The sequence below is a fragment of the Ovis aries genome, chromosome 13 (genome assembly GCF_016772045.2).
Source record: "Ovis aries strain OAR_USU_Benz2616 breed Rambouillet chromosome 13, ARS-UI_Ramb_v3.0, whole genome shotgun sequence".
NCBI lineage: Eukaryota > Metazoa > Chordata > Mammalia > Artiodactyla > Bovidae > Ovis > Ovis aries.
In genome coordinates, this window is record NC_056066.1 from 43,621,724 (window position 1) to 43,642,989 (window position 21,266).

The window sequence follows — 21,266 nt, forward strand, 5'->3', positions numbered from 1 at the left end:
GCTGACAGGGGCCTTTCCATGTTCCTTACTTGGGTAATTGCTATTTCTACAAATGTCAAAAAGCACCATGTTTTCACAGAGCTGTGAACACTGTTGTCAATTCAAGGGCGGAGAATGTGCAAACTATTTCAACGCTTTATGGGTATTGATTTAGGAATAAACAATAGGAATCCATAGTTAATACTCAGGCCTCTCGCTTATAAATCCAGTGGCTATAAGCTGTAGACATCCATTAATCAGAAGGATCTAGAAAATGGCTAGGAGAGCATTGCCACTCTTCTTCCAGAGAAGAGTCATGATTTCTTTTAATCATTCATTATCAAGCCTGCCAAATCGTAAGCAAACAAGAAAATATCCTAAACAGAAGCCATATTTCTAGTGGGCTCCTGTGTTACTATTTTTTGCTTATAATGTGCTACTGTAATAAAGAAAGATTGAGTGGCAGTTATGTCCACAAGAGAATTATAATACAGGCTAGAAGCTGAGACTCAGTGGCTGTTGGTGGAGACGTGTATTTCTTTCTGTGGTTTAAGGCTCCAACCAGCCACTATTCAACCAGCAAAGACTTAAGCAAAATACTGCTATGTCCTCACAAGGAATAGATTTCATTTCGCCTACTACTCAGGGGAAGATAAGAAACCCATCTTCCAGGCCAGAAGGGGAGGTGACCATTTCTGTGCACAGGCGTGGAGGGAGCTGGCTTGGAAGTTTTCACTCCTGGAAGGCAGGTGCTGGGCAGGCTCCATCATGGGCCACACTGGTTCCTGCTTCCTGAAGGCAGGCACTGTGGCCTTTGCGATCTCCAAGGACCACTGATGACACCTGGAGCAAGGGGATGCTGCCCAGGTCAGGGCCAAGCCTGCCCAAGGCCTCATATCTCAGAGGGAAACACGTCATAGCTCAAGACAGAACACTTCGAATTACAGTAAGCAGACCTTTTGGTCTGGAGGTGACCTCTGCCCAGACCTCCCCATTTAGGGGGAGCAAAGCCAGGCTCCACCTTCCTTGAGCCTGCAGGTTCCTCTTGTGAGGCTCATAACTTGGGATGTGCATCCTGAGGAGGTAGAAAAGCCCTGGAGAGCTGAATCCATTACCTCAGACTCTGATGGGTGTGTGTGCTTTGTGCCTCTCCTGGTTTTGACAACTGAAGTGCAAACAAAATGATACAGAGCCTGGATCATTATTCTCATCAATCATAAAACCCATACTGGATTCCATCGCCTGGTCTGGTTCAGACTTTGCATTAAAAATGAAGTAGGAGGAAATGAACTCTTCAGGAGAATCCACAAACCCCACTGTGTCTTTGGCTGTGGGAGGGAACGATTGAAAAAACAAAAAAGGTAGACAAAACTTCCTACTTTCTTCTATTGCTTGAAAGTCTTCACTGTCTTGCCCTATTGTTTCAAGCATAATGTACAGTCAAAATTTCATGATTTCCTGTAAAAGTAAATTTTACAGATTTTTTGTGACATCTTGATCATGTCCATGACCCATTTTTCTACTGGTTTAATCTTCTCCTTCTTTATCAATTTTAAATAAGAGCATTAGCTCTTTACCTAAAAATTATATTGCATTTATTATAATTTTTATTTCTCTTATGACTTTGTGATATTTTAAAGTTAAAATGTTTCTATAATTTAAGTTATGTATTTTGTCTATGGCATGTGTATTTAAGCCAAGCTGAGAAAGTGCTTCACTCCATCTTTTTATTTAGAGATAAATGATACTACATTTTCTTCTAAAACCTTTGTGGTTTTCTTTTTTAAAACTGTGCTACTTAATTTTCCTGAAATCTATTTTCATATAAAAAATAAATTAGAAATCCAATTATGTGTTTTTTTAAAGAAAAGGTGAGACTGTTTCTCAACCACATTTATTGAATATGGTATTCAGCATAGGATAAATATGCACCTAAATAAATCCAATTGCTTGCACTAAACACAACAAAAACATACTGTCAAGTGAAACCATGGAATCGGGAAGGAGGAAAAATAATATAATTATGGGAACTTAAAGTTTTGCACTCAGAGAATATTATCATTACTATTGTATATTATTAATTAGTATTGAATGTTAATTTTTTAATGGGGAGCTGATAAATAGGAGGATGAAGAGGTCATGGACTTTTTTTTGAAGAGGTCAAAACAAGAAGTGAGAAGTCAGCCTTAAACCTCTAACAATAATTTGGGGTTAAAAGCTATATGTAAAAACTCCATCAAATCTGTTGAATAAAAATATACATGATCCTAGGGCTTCCCAGGTGACGCTAATGGTAAAGAACCCACCTGCTAAGGCAGGGCATGTAAGAGCATGGGTTAGATCCCTGGGTCAGGAAGATCTTCTGGAAAAGGGAATGGCAACCCACTCCACTATTCCTTCAGGGACAATCCCATGGACAGAGGAGCCTGATGGCCTAGAGTCCATAGAGTCACAAAGAGTCAGACACGACTGAAGCAACTCAGCACACATGTATACAGGATCCTGATAGTTTCAGGGTAGAAAAGAATGAAAATAATTTATTTCAAAAGAGTGAAAATAGAAAACTCAAATGGTTTTTAAAAGTTAAAACAACAGATAAGAAGATACATTGTATATCAGAGGAAAGTTCATTATCTATTGGAAATATGCTGAGTTTTTAGTGCAATGCCTGACTTGGATAAGTGTGCAAGAGGTAACTGACATTGTCATGGTTGCTGTTGTTACTGTTCAAAGTGTACACTTTTTAGCTTTATTTTTGAAATAAAATATTCACATTTGATTTATTAATTTATCACTTGACAAACACTTTAATTGTACTATTTTGCTGTAATGAATAAAGCTGTTTTGAATATTCATATACAAATTTTCTCGTAGACATGTTTTCAGTTCTGTTGGGTATGTACCTATGGGTGGAACTACTGGGCCATATGGTGACTCCATGTTTAACTGTCTGAAGAACTGAAAAGCTGTCTTTCCAAAATGACAGGACCATTTTACATTCCCATCAGCAATGTATGAAGTTTCAATTTCTTCATGTCCCTGCTAACATTTGTTACTGTCTTTTTTACTTATTATCTACTGATTGTGAAGCTTCCCTGGTGGCTCAGTGATAAAGAATATGCCTGGCAACGCAGGAAATGCAGGTTCGATACCCGGGTTGGGAAGATCCTCTGGAGAAGGTCATGGCAGCCCACTCCAGTATTCTTGCTGGAGAATCCCATGGTCAGAGGAGCCTGGTAGGTTACAGACCACAGGGTCGCAAAGAGTCAGACATGACTGAGCAACAAAGCAGAGTGAGTGTGAAGCAGTAGTTCACTGTGGTCTTGGCTTTCATTTCTCCCACAAATAATAATACTAAGTATGTTTTTTTCAGATGTTTATTGGTCATTTATATATTGACTTTTAAAAATGTTTTCTCAAATCCTTTGTCCATTTAAAAAATTGGGTTATTTGTCTTTTTTACTGATAAATTATAATAGTTGCAAATTCTAAGATTTACTAGTATTTCATCCCATTCTGTGAGTTGTCTTTTTGCTTTCTTGACAGTATTTTTGATGCACAAGCATTGTTAATTATTATGAAATCTAATTAATCTATTTTCCTTTTGTTGCTTGTACTGTTGGTGTTGTATCCAAGAAACCCTTGATCAATTCAAAGTCACAAAAATTTACATCTGTGCTTCCTTTTAAGAATTTCATAGTTTCAGCTCTTACATTTATGTCCTTGATTCATTTCAGGATATTTTTTTAATACGGTGTGAGGCAAGGGTCCAATTTCATTATTTTACATGTGGATATCCATTTACTCCAGCATTGTTTGTTGGAGAGGCTCTTGTTTCCCTATTGAATTGTCTTGGCTCCCTTTTTGAAATTAACCATGAATGTAAAGATTTATTCATAGACTTGTGAGTTCATTCCATTCATGTGTATGCATATCCTTTGGCCAGCTCCAACCTTCTTAATTGCTATAGTTTGTTTGAAATCAAGAAATGAGTTCTTCAACTTAGTTCTCCTTTTCCACCACGGTTTTGGTTATGTGGGGTTCCTTGTGTTTTCTTCACTTCGTATTAATAAATGTTTTATTTGGATTATCTTTACCACCAAAGAAATACATGTTCTCCAGCCGGAGGGATGTATGTAAGTATCTCACATTGTTTGAGACAATCTGAACTGATGCTTGTTATCTCAAGAAAATTAGAGATACCAAGGGAACATTTCAGGCAAAGATGTGTACAATAAAGGACAGAAATGGTATGGACCTAACAGAAGCAGAAGATATAGAGAAGAGGTGGCAAGAATACACAGGAAAACTACACAAAAAAGATCACGACCCAGATAAACACGATGGTGTGATCACTCACCTAGAGCCAGACATCCTGGAATGTGAAGTCAAGCGGGCCTTAGGAAGAATTACTACAAACAAAGCTAGTGGAGGTGATGGAATTTCAGTTGAGCTGTTTCAAATCCTAAGAGATGATGCTGTGAAAGTACTGCACTCAATATGCCAGCAAATTGAAAACTCAGCAGTGGCCATAGGACTGGAAAAGGTCAGATTTCATTCCAATCCCAAAGAAAGGCAATGCCAAAGAATGCTCAAACTACCGCACAATTTCACTCATCTCACAAACTAGTAAAGTAATGCTCAAAATTCTCAAAGCCAGGCTTCAGCAATACGTAAACCATGAACTTACAGATGTTCAAGCTGGATTTAGAAAAGGTAGAGGAACCAGAGATCAAATTGCTAACATCCACTGGAACATCAAAAAAGCGAAAGTGTTCCAGAAAAATATCTACTTCTGCTTTACTGATTATGCCAAAGCCTTTGACTGTGTGGATCACAATAAACTGTGGAAAATTCTGAAGTGAAGCGAAGTGAAGTCGCTCAGTCATGTCCAACTCTTTGCGACCCCATGGATTGTAGCCTACCAGGCTCCTTAGTCCACAGAATTTTCCAGGCAAGATTACTGGAATGGGTTACCATTTCCTTCTCCAGGGAATATTCCCAACCCAGGGGTCGAACCTGGGTCTCCCACAATGCAGGCAGACGCTTTACCATCTGAGCCACCAGGGTGCAGGAGATGGGAATACCAGACCACCTGACCTGCCTCTTGAGAAATCTGTATGCAGATCAGGAAGCAACAGTTAGAACTGGACATGGAATAACAGATTGGTTCCAAATAGGAAAAGGAGTACGTCAAGGCTGTATATCGTCACTCTGGTTATTTAACTTATATGCAAAGTACATCATGTGAAATGCTGGGATGGATGAGGCACAAGCTGATATCAAGATTGCTGGGAGAAATATCAATAACCTCAGATATGCAGATGACACCACCCTTATGGAAGAAAGTGAAGAGGAACAAATAGAAGAAGAAATAAACAGCCTCTTGATGAAAGTGAAAGAGGAGAGTGAAAAAGTTGGCTTAAAATTAAACATTCAGAAAACTAAGATCATGGCATCTGGTCCCATCACTTCATGGTAAATAGATAGGGAAACAGTGACAGACTTTAGTTTTTTGGGCTCCCAAATCACTGTATATAGTGACTGCAGCCATGAAATTAAAAGACACTTGCTCCTTGGAAGAAAAGTTATGATTAACCTAGACAGTATATTAAAAAGCAGAGACATTACTTTGCCAACAAAGGTCAGTCTAGTCAAAGCTATGGTTTTTCCAGTAGTCATGTATGGATGTGAGAGTTGGACTATAAAGAAAGCTGAGCACCAAAGAATTGATGCTTTTGAACTGCGATGTTGAAGAAGACTCTTGAGAGTCCCTTGGACTGCAAGGAGATCCAACCAGTCCATCCTAAAGGAGATCAGTCCTGGGTGTTCATTGGAAGAACTGACTCTGAAGCTGAAACTCCAATACTTTGACCACCTGATGTGAATAACTGACTCATCTGAAAAGACCCTGATGCTGAGAAAGATTGAAGGCAGGAGGAAAAGGGGATGACAGAGGATGAGATGGTTGGATGGCATCACCGACTCAATGGACATGAGTTTGAGTAATCTCTGGGAGTTGGTGATGAATAGGGAGGCCTGGCATACCACAGTCCATGGGGTCACAAAGATTTGGACATGACTGAGCAACTGAATGGACTGACTGACTGATCCTCACATTGTCTAAGACAATCTGCACTGATGCTCAGTATCTTAGTATAATTAAGTGTCTTCCTTTTTATCCCCAAGGAGTTCTAGTTGGAAAAGCAAATACTTGGGCAACGTCATTTTAGGTCACATCGGAGCTAAGTTCTTTCAATATCCAAGCAGGGAATTGAGTATGCTAGAGAAGTAGGCACAATCCATTATCCACTCCAATTCCATGGCTTTTGAACCTATCTTTACTTCAGGTTTTTGAGATAAACTTATCAATCATTTATAATGTCAAGTCATCTCTCATAGGATATCCTCTGAGTTAAAGTAAAAATCGATCTTTTCACTGAGTCTCTCCTTTAGGACAAAGCATGGAGAAAATGTTTCTTTAATTTCTCATTTTTATCTCCCTAAGATTATTACATTTGGAAATGCTTTCAAATGTGTGTTAGTTACCTAGTCGTGTCCAGCTCTTTGCAACCCCATAGACTGCAGCCCACCAGGCCTCTCTGTCCATGGCGTTCTCCAGGCAAGAACACTCGAGTGGGTTGCCATTTCCTCCTCCAAAAGGAACTATAAAAAGAAAGAAAGTGAAGTCACTCAGTTGTGTCTGACTCTTTGTGACCCCATGGACTGCAGCCCACCGGGCTCCTCCATCCATGGAATTTTCCAGGCAAGAGTACTGGAGTGGGTTGCCATTTCCTTCCCTGTGCTTTAGAATAGTATTTATATTTAAATATTTTCTTATTATGGCCATAAGAATTTACATAAAATATTTACACTTAGCAAATAAGCTTTTTAAAATCATACTCAACAATGTGCTATGCTGTGCTTGGTTGCTTGGTCGTGTCGGACTCTTTGCTACCCCATGGACTGTAGCCCGCCAGGCGCTTCCTCCAGGGGATTCTCCAGGCAAGAATATTGGAGTGGGATTTCATGCCCTCTTCCAGGGGATCTTCCCAACCCAGGGATCAAACCTAGGTTTCCCGCATTGCAGGTGGATTCTTTACCGACTGAGGCACCGGGGAGGCCCATACTCAACAATACCCAGCAATAAATAACACTCAGTTAAATTTTAGCATTGCATTCATCAAGTATGATACAGTAACATAGTCAATAAAGATAAATTTGGCAAAGACTTTAACCATGTAATCGACCTTTTAAAGTGAGTAAAGGGTGGAAAACACCCAAAGCAAAGTATAAGAAGAGCAGTTTAATACTCTAGAGCAAATAAGATGAGGAATTTATAGCTACAGGAATTTGTGTATAGGTTGTTTGGTTTTACTTTTTACTTGGAAAATTAAAAATTATGGAGGCCTGGAAAAATATATGAATACATAGTTTTCTAGTCCAATAACTGTGAGAAGAATGTTCATGAAATCGAAATCAAGGAAGAAATATTTGAAATTTTTATTAAATATTTTAATTGTATTGGGTTTTGGTTTCCTATCTGGTTTTGGACATTGACTTAGAGAAACATCCTTCAACATAAAAAAAAAATAGCTAAATAAGAAAACATTATACAGCAACTTACCAGGGGCACTGGCATGTCCTGTGATATGAAGAAATAAAAAAGTAAAAGTGAAAATTGCTCAGTTGTGTTGAACTCTGCAACCCCATAGACAAGATATTTTTACGAACTGAGCTATGAGGGAAGCTCTTAGGTTAAATAATATTGAACCTGTTTTTTTGGGTGTGGGGGGAGAGAATTTATGAAGTAAACAACCACCAATGCTGAGTACCTGAGGCACATTCAGCAAGATTTTGGATGACTGTATTATTTTAAAACTCTAAAACTTATTTGCTTATTACAAAAGTCTTGTTTTATTTAAGGTGACAAGTGTTTTTATATGAAAGAGAAAAGATGAAGAAGGAGAAGAGAGAACGAGGATGCATGGCTATTTTGTGTCTTTTCTTTTCTGTTGGGAATATTTTGCTTCTGTATTTCAGACAATTCACCGATGGATTCTCAACAAGGTCAAGAATGAAAGGAACATAGGTGCCCACTGTTAGAGAAACCTGGAAGAAGCCTCAGGATCAAGTCATGAACTTGGTAAACACTTACATTTGCTTTTGAAGACTGTGTTAGTGAAAGCGTGAATTGAATATGTATTGAGTTCCACAGTGTTTCAAGTTAAAGGTCACTTCTAAAGCAAGAGATTTCTCCCTGACTTCTCCCACTCTACACACATTCTCTCTCCCTCCTGTAAGGTGACACTTGTAGATAGACAAAAAGATTTAGTTTCCAGAATTTATGTCATGTACTGAATGTCTTAAAGAAATGCATTGCAGGTCATCTAATTTCACATCAGTGATGATATTAGGAAGAAATGGCAAAGACTGATAAGGATTGAAGGATGCTGTATAAATACCCTGACCTGAATTACCAAAGAGATATTATGAGGTCATTTATACAGTAGAATAAAAACTAGTGTCATATACTGGGTTGGATAGAGTGTCTTGCTCACAAAGAAATAAAATTCACTTTATTACTATATGTATTTTGAGAAGTATGGCATTTCTCTTAAGTAAAATCTACCTCGCTCTAAAATATATCATTGGCAAATTAATGATACTTTCAATTGGGTTAATAAATATTTCCCAACAGAAATATTTTGGGGAATGTGAAAAATAAAATAAAATATATCACTGGCAAATTATTATTATATAGCTATATATTTAGAATAAATGCCTATCTTGATCAAACTATAGAAACAACTCAACTAAAACAAAAATATTCTATTCAAGCAACCAAATGATCATTTATCCTATGTAAGCCAATGCATAGAGACACAGTCATGTTAAAAGTGTAGCCCTTATCCACCTGCAATTAGCTTTGTGGTAAAAATGACACCCTACTCAGTTATTCATTCATGATGGAAAATGCAGACAAAGAAATTTGGGAGCTAGAGATAGCTATTTCTTTTTATTACAGCACTTGAGTCTACTGTTTAATTGTTAGATATAATACCATTCACTGCCCCTGGAAACAATGACAACTTTCTTTTCCACCTCTGCAATTGCCTCATGAATCAAAGAGCTCTGGTAGGCTGCAAAAGTAATAATAATAAAAATGCACCATAAATCTCTCTAAGCAATTATCATATTTCATGCCTTATTATTAAATGGAACTTTGAATTTTTCAACTTAGGTAGAATGATGATTTTATGTTGCGTAAAATGTCTTTCATGCAAATGTATTGCAATATGATATTTGGGGGGAGAGCACAGGAATTCATAAGGGGACTCACCTCATTTGTGATAAAGAAGGCTGAAGGCAGGTGTGTATACTGGTCCTTCAGTATACATTCCACCTACATTCCACTATGCCTGGGCAAGCAGTATTATCCCAAATGAGGCTAGTCCTTGACTTCCCCATTAGCTCATCTAAACCATTGTCTTGGAGAAATGGATTCAGGATTGTTTTAGTATTCTGCATCAAGACTGAAAACAATATGAAAATATACTGCTCATTTCCTTTTATTTTTAGCAACCCTAAGGTGATCCTTAAGAATCACAACTTGTAGAGAGGGAAAAATTACCCTTTTATGAAGCAAAATAAAACTTTTGACTGTTGATTTTGAAACACATCTTTCTTATGGGAAATTAGAGTAGGGACATTGCGAGAGACAATAGACAGTGCTCTTAATAACATCATGAAGCAGCAGCAAGATGGGCATCTACAGTAATAGACTGGTTCTTGCATTTTGAATAATTTCCCATTGAATATATAATGCTTGCCAAAGTCTGAAAAGCACTGCAACAGATGTTAATACATGCTTTTGGGTTGACTAAATTTTAAAATTTTTTGCATGATTATTCACACATGACAAATTAGAAACTGTATGAGATAACATTATATATATGGTCCCTTTTCTCTTAAGCATTCAAATCTAAGACCAAATTCTGAAAACAAAATAACCAGCGGATGTCATATTTCAGTCTAGAGTAGATACATTTGAAGAATTCTAGACAAAGCTTTATACAAATAAAGATTCATAGTGTGTGAATCATGGTGTCTGCCAATATGCTACTTCATATTGACGACAAAAGTAATATCACAAAGGCTTTGGAATATCTTGAAGGGTGTTGTGGGTATTACTGCCCACTGAAATTATGTGTGTGCTTGTGTGTGTGAGAGAGACAGACAGAATTAGAGACAGAGAGATGGAGAGAAAGAGAGAGACCTCCACCCTTAATAAACATATGCAGTCATCGTTATTTAGTTTATGGAAATCCATTCTTCTACTAGCATGGGAGAACTGAGACTCAAATTTTGCATGAGGATAATTCTCATTATATTTAATGGGCAATTTTAAAGATTGGAAAGTATCATTTAATGTTATAAAATTCCAATTAAATGACTTCAAAAGAGTTGTTATTCTTGTAAAATTGCTTGAAGGATATTGTGCTATAACAGCTTTACATGAATGTGATTGTATTTAATTCCTACCATTGCTTTGTAATATATGCACAATTATCCTTACATAAGGAAATTAAGAGGTAATGAATTCTAATACCTATTACTTGCCAAAGAAAACACTGTCTAATTTTGCAAAGGTACACAATTTTCTTAAAAACATCAATAATATTTTGAATAGGCAACTTATATATTATATCTGTATATGTGACTTCTAAATATATATGAAGTATTCAAATCACCCATAAATGCATGTTTGTTATTATTAGTCTCCTCTTTTATGTTCTTAATGATGTGTCATGAAATTCAGTACCAAAGCAGGATAATACAAACTGTGACACACAGGAATACAGTTCTTTATCAGATTCTCGATGCCAGGAGGTTAATTTGGAGGGCACTGAAACTTTTAAAAGAACTAGACTGAACCGTTCCCTTATGAAGTGAATGCATACTGGTTTGTCATTTGTGCAGATGCTGTTTGTCTCTGAGTCTCTGCCTGGCCAGTGGAAGCTGTTGGTCAAATTAATGATCCAGGCTTCCCTGTTGACTCAGATGGTAAAGAATCTGCCTGCTATGCAGGACACCTGGGTTTGATCCCTTGGTTGGGAAGATCCCCTGGAGAAGGGAATGGCACCCCACTCCAGCATTCTTGCCTGGAGAATCCCATGGACAGAGGAGCCTTGTGGGCTACAGTCCAGGAGGTTGCAAAGAGTTGGACACGACTGAGCTACTAACACACAATTAATGAATCACTCCTGCAGGCTAGCAAAGCACCTTCTGTGTTTATTTTATATAGTGCTCGTCACTAGAGGGAAACTTTTTACTTACTCCAATTAGACTTTAGCTACAGGTATTGGTCTTCTTAAACATCTTCCCTAATAAGGAGTTATTGTAAGATGAACACTATAGAAATTAAAATAATTGTTATGCTTGAGACAGACTCCCTAAGCCTGCAAAATTCTTACTATACTAACCCACTTCTTGAAAGAAATTTGTGTGCAAGTTCTACTCAGTTATTAAGATAATGTATGTTTATTATGAAATGCTAAACATGTGAGGAGAAAGGAAAGCAAACTGTAATTTCCCCACCCAGAGATAACATTAATAGAATGAACACCTATGTACAGACTTTAAAACTAGGATTCTACATTCCATTCTGTTATTACTTGAACATTTGTCCTTGCTAATACATGTTGTATAGTCCTCTAAATTCTCATTTTTCTGACTTTATCATCATTCATATGACAGTTTTCTGCTGTTAGACATTTAGGTTCTAGTTTATTTTCCACTCATAAAATGTGATAAACATATTTTGCTGTAAATCATTACATTTATTTTTTATGTCTTTAGGGCATATTCCTAATGGTATTGCTGGGTCCAAAGATATAAATTTTTACTGTTTCAATCTATATTGACAATTGCCTTCCATAATGTTTGCAACACTTTGCAGCTTTGTCATCAGTATAAAGACGCCCATTTTCCAACATTCTTACTAACAAGGAATATTGCCCTTTTCAATCACATTGGTTTGGAAGCAAAACTCATGTTTTGCTGCTTTTTAAATTAGAATCTTTTATTGTTAAAATGATACACTATTTTCATGTGTTTGCTTGCTGTTTGCTTTTCCTTGTATGTATCTGTTCATACTTTGCCCCTTTTTCTATTGTAGTGTTGACACTTTTCTCATTGACTTATATGGAAGTTAAATAAAGGAAGAATAAGGACAATGGCATTGTGTGCATTTTAGACTTCGTATTGTGAGCATTCACTCAGGGGCAAGTTACACACACTAAGGATCAGGAAATAGCCGATTGGTAGAGTCTGTGCACAAGTAACTGGAATAAAAATTTAGATTCTTTCATTTAGGAAAAAAATCCCTATCCTTGAAATACACTTGAAAAGTGAAGGTACGGCCTGTTTTTAACCATCTTGTCCAGGGTATTTTAAAGGACAAAATAGTTTCATAATAATAATGATAATGTTAATAACAGCTAACATTTACTCTGAGTGTATGTGTGAGGTACTTACCAAGTTCTTCACATTCTCAGAACCATCTGATAAGCAGGCAGTCTTTCTATTTAAATTTTATAAACAAAAAAGCTGACCCTTTTAAGGTTACATGAATCTTGTATTAAATTTAACTCATGTACTTTACGATTTTTATGCTACTCTAAGTCACACTTTTAAAAAATCCCTCTATATCTGCATTCATTTTTCCACATTTTTGCTGCTATAGTACAGAAACTCAATTGCTTTGTGTTTTGATCAGGCATCATACTATTACGATTTATTAGTTCTAATAGCCATTTCATTGGAAAAGACTCTGACGCTGGGAGGGATTGGGGGCAGGAGGAGAAGGGGACGACAGAGGATGAGATGGCTGGATGGCATCACTGACTTGATGGATGCGAGTCTGAGTGAACTCCGGGAGTTGGTGATGGACAGGGAGGCCTGGCGTGCTGTGATTCATGGGGTCGCAAAGAGTCAGACACGACTGAGCGACTGAACTGAACGGAACTGAATAGCCATTTCGTAGGTTTCTAAGGATTGTGCTTGTTAATATAAAGGGTAGTGATTACCGAGAATAAGCCCAGTTGCGCCTCCATGTCTGGAGCCCATTTCTCTCATGTGGCCTGTGGATGAGTTCTGAGGTATAGGTCAGGTCTGCGTGCTGATTCATTCAGTCTGACTGGGAAGAAAAGCATTTTGCCCAGCTCTCTATTTAGGACAAAAGTTGGAGTTAGTCCTCTGTCCCAACAAGGTATTACTAAGTACTACAGATTTTCACGGGAGTTTTAGACTCTCTAAGGACATGCCTGAAATTCTCAGGTGACGGACATTTGTGGTGAGGTTGGTTGAGGTGTTTGGGGTGTTAACCCACCCAAGTAAGGTTTTCTTGGGTTCAAATTTTATGTTTTGGGCAACTCCATCAAACACACAAGGGTAGTACACTGTTGACTGTGCAAGTTTTCCATAAAGGAACCATTAATTAAGAATAACAAAATGAAAAAATAACAGACTGTCTCACTTCTTTTTTTTTTTTTTTTCTTGTTTCTTTTTCTGTTTTGGAAACAGTACTCCAAAACTCTCTCAGCAGTTGAGTTAAACAAGGGCAGAATTGCACTAGAAGTGAAGCTTGCCTAAATTGGCCTTCTGGAAGCCTCCCAGAACAGAGTAAAGCATGCTTGGCATTTCAGGTCCATTAAGGGGTGAAATGTGACCAGCTCCAAATGTTTTCTGCTCTTTCAACACCAGGTCTCTCTATGAAGTGGCAGTTGACCATAAAATAGGCTTTAGCCTGAAATGGAATCTTACTATTTCTCCACCTCTTTTCATGCAAATACTGTTTTAAAAATACCATCAGTGGATGAATATAATTCTTCAACTATTTTACCTTGACTAGTATACATTTTATGGTAAAATTGTAAGTTATGCAATACAATTCATACTGTCATATAGAATTTTTTCTGTTATTTGAAAGCAGAATAATAACAAAGACCTATGAAAAGATGGAAATACATTAATCTCATTTTCTCCATGTTATAGAATTAATTAGTTTTGAATATATTATATTTCTTTCCAGTTTGGATAAGTATTATTTTTCAATCTATGTGCCTATGTGTGGATACACATATAGGTACTTATATTTATTTTACATCTAAGCATAAATACTTACATCTTTAGGTTTTTGGTGGCTCAGAGGTTAAAGCCTCAGCATAAAATGCGGGAGACCTGGGTTCAATCCCTGGGTCAGGAAGATCCCCTGGAGAAGAAAATGGCAACCCACTCCAGTATTCTTGCCTGGAGAATCCTATGGACGGAGGAGCCTGGTGAGCTACAGTCCACGGGGTCGCAAAGAGTTGGACACGACTGAGTGACTTCACTTCACTTGACTTAGGTTTTACATATTTTACTTTTTATGCTACATATTTTAGATTTTAATATTTATATATATGTGCATAAATATTTATATGCTTATTTTTATGTTACATCTAAGCATAAATATTTATATGCCTATATCTGTGACTATCTGGATTAAAAAATAAGAATCACCTACTGTGTTTATATTTGCTCATCTAGGGCTTTTATGCATCCCAGATATAATAAATGTTTATTGAGCATATACTGTATCACATCACTCCTCTAGATTTTGGGGATCTTTCAGTGAAAATTTAGACCAAAGTTCTTCCCTCATGAATTTTATTTTCTGTTAGTTGCAGCATTCTTGGCTTACGATTTAGGGTAAAGAGAGTACATTTGTGGTTTTATACAGTATCAAAAATATTATTGTATAGGAAGAAGAAATAATTGAGACTATTTTTCCTGAGTTCTTGCTTCATCTGTTCTTGTATAAATTACTAAGTGTAAGATATTGTATCCTGATCAACTCCATTTTAGTACATTATAGAAGTGCAATCTTTATTAAGAAGTACCTGATGGCATTTTGTATTCTTGTTTTAGATTTTTTTTTCAAATTATGTAATTTTTTATTATGACAATTGACATATATTAAGTGAAAGAAATAACAGAAGTATTATAATAAAACATTTTGAAAGAAAAAAGTTACACAATTAGGCCAGTAGCCATAAAATAGCTTTTAGGCCTATCTTATAACACCAAGAGTTCTGATCAGACTGTAGTGAGACATTGAACATTTCATTAACAAAAATATTGGCACGAGCCGCAACATATTTTGGTTGTCACTTACAAGGAATATTGTATTCAAACAACTATGCACTGCGATTCTGACTCACTAGGTGTTCATACACTGCAGTTAACCCCTGAAGCTTTAAGCTACCAGGAATTCCCGTATTTTCTACGCACAAAATTTACTTTGTGCGTTATTGGAATCACACTTCCAGTTTTCATGTCTTTCCCCCCCTTATACATGCAGTATGTCTAAAACTCTTGAGGTAATAAGGAATGTGGTATTAGCTAAACAGAAGCTGGCATGCTCTCTGCTACTTAAGACATACTGCTTGTTTTAGATTTTAATAAATATTATGCAGCACAAAAAATAACAACATAAAACTGAAATAAATATGCAATTATTTATTTTCTACATTAATTTACTGACAGATAAAGTAGCATAGAGATTTTTGTGTTGTGTATTCCAAGTTCAAGATCCAAAGCTGAGTTTCTTCTTAAGCATAATCTTCTCTGTTCAAATTGATCATGCAGTGTTGTTTATTTGATTATGGAAATTATGTAAGAGCTTATAAGAATGTATGGGCTTCCCTGATGGCGTAGCTGGTAAAGAATCTGCCTGCAATGCGAGAGATGCGGGTTCAATCCCTGGGTTGAGAAGATCCCCTGGAGAAGGGCACGTCTACCCATTCCAGTATTCTGGCCTAGAGAATTCCAAGAGGGGTCGCAAAGAATCACATGATTGAGCGACTTTCACATCGTAAGAATGTATAAACTATGGCAAGATAGCATGTGAAAACTGATGATAAAATTACAGATTTGACACTAGATTTTTAAACCCTGCTGAATTGAGGTTTTCTTTTGCTTTTAATGTCATTTATTATTTTCTTTCTAATTTTACAAGCAACGCATGTTAATTGTAGATAGGTAAAAATACATGAAAGCACAAAGTAAAATTTAATAATAATCACCCAGAATCCTCACCCCACCCCTAAAAAATCAGTATTAGCATTTAAATTCATTTCCTCCCAGTATCTACTTAAAAAGAAAAAAAAAAAAGGATGTAATTAGTCTACATCACTGTTTTAGTTCTGATGGTACAACACAGTAAACTCACTACAGTTCTTACTGGTGACACCACATTTGTGTCATTGTTATTATTCAATATATTTTATCAGTTAATTTATATATACTTTGTACAATATTCTGTATAAAATAGAAGCAAAAGAAAATTTAGAAAAAATTCAGGCCTGTGGCAATGTATTGCTCTAGAATTTACAGCAGTATTACTTCTAGCTTATTTCTAGTAGACATTGGTTAGATAGAGACTATTTCTCACTGCATTGACTCATCTGTATTAAACAAAAGGACTTCCTTCATTAAATTAACAAGGGAAGCAACCTCTATAAGTAATTAGTTAGGAAAGAATGGTAAAATTAATCCCAATAAATGGTAAGAGAAGGGTTTATTTTAGTAAGACTTGGACATTTCGCAATAGTGAGCATAATGTTTTGTAAGTATCATTAATCTTGGTAAAGGGCTAATACCAGTAGAAATGGAAAACAGTGAAACACCAAACCCTGATCTAGGTTTTAGCTGTAGTCTTAGAATTAGGGTTTGTGAATCTAAAGAACTTTCTAGTTTTTTCTTCATCTTTTGATGTGTCAGAGAAAAGATTCCCATCAAAACTGATCAAAAAGCAAGCATTCTTTGGAAGCATGAAATGCTTAATGTTAAAATCACACACATACATGCACAAAATACAGATTGTAAAAGTTTAATATTGTGACCTTCAAAAGAGCTTATTATACAAAACAGAAATCAACATCCTTTTTCAACGATGGCCAGGGGATCAATTATCAGTGGCATTAAGCCTGAAGGCAGGTCATTGATCATCTCTATTGCCATGGCTATGATGGCTGTTGCTGCAGTTAGTGAACGCTATTGCACCTGCACTCAACCCTAATCATGAGCAGTAGCTACCCTCTGCTCCCCAGTTCCCAATATTTCAGGAGAACAGGGTTAGAAACCCAGGCTTGAAAGGTCACCAAACCCTCCCGGATTTTTTTTAATGTAATGTTTATCGTAAAAGATACTGGGAAACAAGTTCAATAAATATCTTCATGTTTATTAAGGTGCCTCAAATTCTAGGCTAAACATTATTTTTATTTCATGTATAGCAAAAGTCTGCTGTAAAATCCTGTTGGTCCATCCTAAAAATTTTGGACAATCAGAGATGGCCACTGCATATTTATGTAGCCAGCATCTTTAGTCTCTTGAGAGAAATGGTGAGCTGAACTCTTGGTCCTGCTACTAAGGACTGACAGTATCAGTACTGACATTTTCAGGAGGAAGAGACAAGCCTGCTCTCCTCTCTAAGGTGAAGACATAAGTTGTGAGGGACAATTCCTGAAAATTGAAAAGTAGAAACAAACAAATAAATAAAAAAATCCAATTTCTTTTTGGCTATCATATTTAATTCACTTTTACATTAAGTAATATAGAATGGTTTTATGTGTGAGAGTGTCTAGGGACTCTAATAAGCTTGAGCCCACTTTTGCATGAGGGGTCAGAAGAACTGAAAGATCCAGACTATTGGCAACCTGATGAAGAACTATATGCATAACAATAAAACAAAAACTAGTGCAGGGCAAGGAGCAGCACCAAGAAACATATAAGTCCTGAGTAAAGACAGATAGAGAAAGCAAGAGGGACCTATGTGAAGGCAAAAAATCTGACTTAGGACCTTAATACCCTAACAAAAATGAAGCCCAGGGAAAATGGTATGAAAATTTAAAAAATCAATTAAAATGTGTTCTTTTCCTTTTTCAGGAAAGATAAGGGGGTCTGGAGATACTTGATGCTCCAGGGTGTTGATGTTTAGGTCTCAGATTTCAAAAGAACTCCCTGGCTATCAGCTCTCATGGCCCTGGTCCTTCCTTGGTGTGGATTCTGGCTCATCTGATGGAGAATTGTATCATATAGGATATGATCAAGCATCAGCTGTAACTGTGGTATCACCTGAGGCTGGTGGGGGAAGATCTGCTTCCATACTTGGTCTTTGTTGTCACATTCAGTTCCTTGAAGGTGTCAGGGTGAGGCCCTCCCTTACTCTTGCACCTCTGTCATGACTGAAGACCACGGACACAGACACCCCCCTACCCCAGAGCCTGCCAACTGCCCAACACATATATAGTGAGCCCAGCTAAGAAAACAGGTCTGCCAAAGCCAGTATAAACCAAAAAGCCACAAAGCCTTGAGCTAAATAAAAGCTTATATGTTCAGCCACTGGTTTTGAGGTGACAATGCAACATCATTCTGTAGCAGTTAACTGATGCACTTACTAATAGTCTATCTCAAAATTTTACCTCAAAGGAATTCTCATTTATTTTGAGAATTTATTAGTGTTATCAAAGGCTGTGTGTATGTGTGTGTTTCCTGGGTTGCAAAGCTTAGTAATTCATCTTATCAGTTTTAATTTTTTTCTTTTGGTAGCTCAGCGGTTAATTTTTCTAGTAATAAAGTCAGTGCTGCTTTAAGATCCCAAATGTCAGATGTGACTTGCAGAGGATATTATATATAAATGGTTGGATCCCAGGAAAAGTTCCTAGATATTAGTATGATTTTTTTTCCCTCGAAATTTCAGATTTTAAAAATTAAGTTGTCTCTAACTTGTACTTCTTATTTAACTTATATTGAGTGTACATCATGAGAAACCCTGGGCTGGAAGAAACACAAGCTGGAATCAAGATTGCCAGGAGAAATATCAATAACCTCAGATATGCAGATGACACCACCCTTATGGCAGAAAGTAAAGAGGAACTAAAAAGCCTCTTGATGAAAGTGAAAGAGGAGAGTGAAAAAGTTGGCTTAAAGCTCAACATTCAGAAAACTAAGATCATGGCATCCGGTCCCATCACTTCATGGGAAATAGATGGGGAAACAGTGGAAACAGTGTGAGACTTTATTTTGAGGGGCTCCAAAATTACTGCATATGGTGATTGCAGCCCCTTATTCCTTGGAAGGAAAGTTATGACCAACCTAGATAGTATATTGAAAAGCAAAGATATTACTTTGCCAACAAAGGTCCGTCTAGTCAAGGCTATGGTTTTTCCAGTAGTCATGTATGGAAGTGAGAGTTAGACTGTGAAGAAAGCTGAGCACCAAAGAATTGATGCTTTTGAACTGTGGTGTTGGAGAAGACTCTTGAGAGTCCCTTGGACTACAAGGAGATCCAACCAGTCCATTCTAAAGGAAATCAGTCCTGGGTGTTCACTGGGAGGACTGATGCTGAAGCTTAAACTCCAATACTTTGGACACTTCATGTGAAGAGATGACTCATTGGAAAAGACCCTGATGCTGGGAGGGATTAGGGGCAGGAGGAGAAGGGGACGACAGAGGATGAGATGGCTGGATGGTATTACCGACTCGATGGACGTGAGTTTGAGTGAACTCCGGGAGTTGGTGATGGACAGGGAGGCCTGGCATGCTGCGATTCGTGGGGTCGCAAAGAGTCGGACACGACTGAGCGACTGAACTGAACTGAACTGAACTTGTGCAAATAAATGGTATTTGCCCTACAGAAGAGTTTTAATGAGATGGCACTTGACACTTGCCTTCATCAGGGTCAAGACATTTGTTTTGAAATATGGAATCGATCTACCTGTTGTCTCTCAAGTTTTTGTGGGAAAAAAAAAAAGACTCTAAGAGTTAATTTCCACTTTTTCCGTTCATGTTCAACAAATGTTACCATACTTAAAAAATATAGGTTTCTTCTTTCACTTTCGTATCAATAGATTCAACCAATATCTTCCAGGTATAAATCATCTTTGGCCCTTAGACAAGGCTCTTAATGCACAAGTAAAGAACAATGCCAAATATTAAATTGCAATCAATTAATTTCTAGTCGCGTGTGTGTTCATTTACTCAGTCATGTCTGCTTTGCGACCCCATGGACTGTAGCCCGCCAAGCTCCTCTGTCCATGGGATTTCCCAGGCAAGAATACTGAAGTGGGTTGCCATATCCTGCTGCAGGGGATCTTCCCAACCCAGGGATGGAACCCATATCTCTTGTGTCTCCTGCATTGGCAGACTGCTTCTTTACCATTGCACCATCTGGGAAGAATCTATTCTTTCTGAAATTTTTTTAACTGAAAATGTGCCTATTTAAAAATGTTTCCATCAGCATTTGTTTTTAAAGCCTGCTAGTGACATTCCAAATGATATTTTTCTAACCAGATACGTTTATTACAGAAAGTGTGATAGGAATTTTGAGAAAATACATGACCTCTCTGAGCAGCCATTGACCTTGCTAGATAACATGAATGGTACTACATAATGGGAAAGAATTCCACAAGTAACCCCAAGGAATGTGTGGCACTCAGCGATAATCTTATACTTGAGCTAATTTCATGATCTGAGCTTTGTTCAAATATTGAAAATAAAGCCGTGGGCTAAAACTATAATTTGCTTCAGTGGATTAAATTGTACATGAATTTATTTATTTATTTATTTTTGTACTATGTGTGTGTGCCGTCTGTCCCCTCTGGAGAGCTGATCTCAGGCTACGACCCTCATGGCAGATGTCAACAATCCAACATCTCAGGAAGACATGTTTAGCAGCTGGGAGCCTACTCACAGTTTGGTGGAAGATACCTTCTCTGGGGCTGAGATTGCAGCAGTCCCTTGCCTTCCGGTTCTGGCTGTTGCTAGCCTGCCTCTCTGCCTCCAGGTAGGAGGGGCCGGTGTGCAGCCGGCTAGCTCTCCTTCTAAAAGCTGAACTGACTGAACTGGTGTGTGTGTGTGTGCTCAGTCGTGCCAAACACTTTGTGACCCTATGGACTGTAGCCCGCCAGGCTTCTCTGTCCATGGGATTCTCCAGGCAAAAATACTGGAGTGGGTTGCCATTCCTCCTCCAGGGGATCTTTGTGACCCAGGGGTCAAACTCACATCTCCTGCCTTGCAGATAGATTCTTTACCACATGAGCCACCTAGGAAGCCCTTTTTTTCTTCTATATTGATATATTATTATTTTGCAGTAAGCCACACATATTTAAATTCCACAATTTGGAGAATTTTGACCCACGTATGCACTGTGAAACCATCATCATAATCAAGATATCAAACAT

General features: G+C 37.5%; 1 long non-coding RNA gene across 2 annotated transcripts in view; it reads left to right on the forward strand.

Annotated features, from left to right (window-relative positions):
• LOC105611101 (uncharacterized) overlaps window positions 1–21,266 on the forward strand; it is an 86,909-nt gene that overhangs the window by 38,257 nt on the left and 27,386 nt on the right. For both annotated transcript variants that reach the window (XR_006055619.2, XR_009595935.1), the window contains exons 2-3: window positions 8,023–8,125; window positions 14,176–20,869. This is a non-coding gene — a long non-coding RNA (uncharacterized LOC105611101). The remainder of the gene's footprint in view (window positions 1–8,022; window positions 8,126–14,175; window positions 20,870–21,266) is intronic.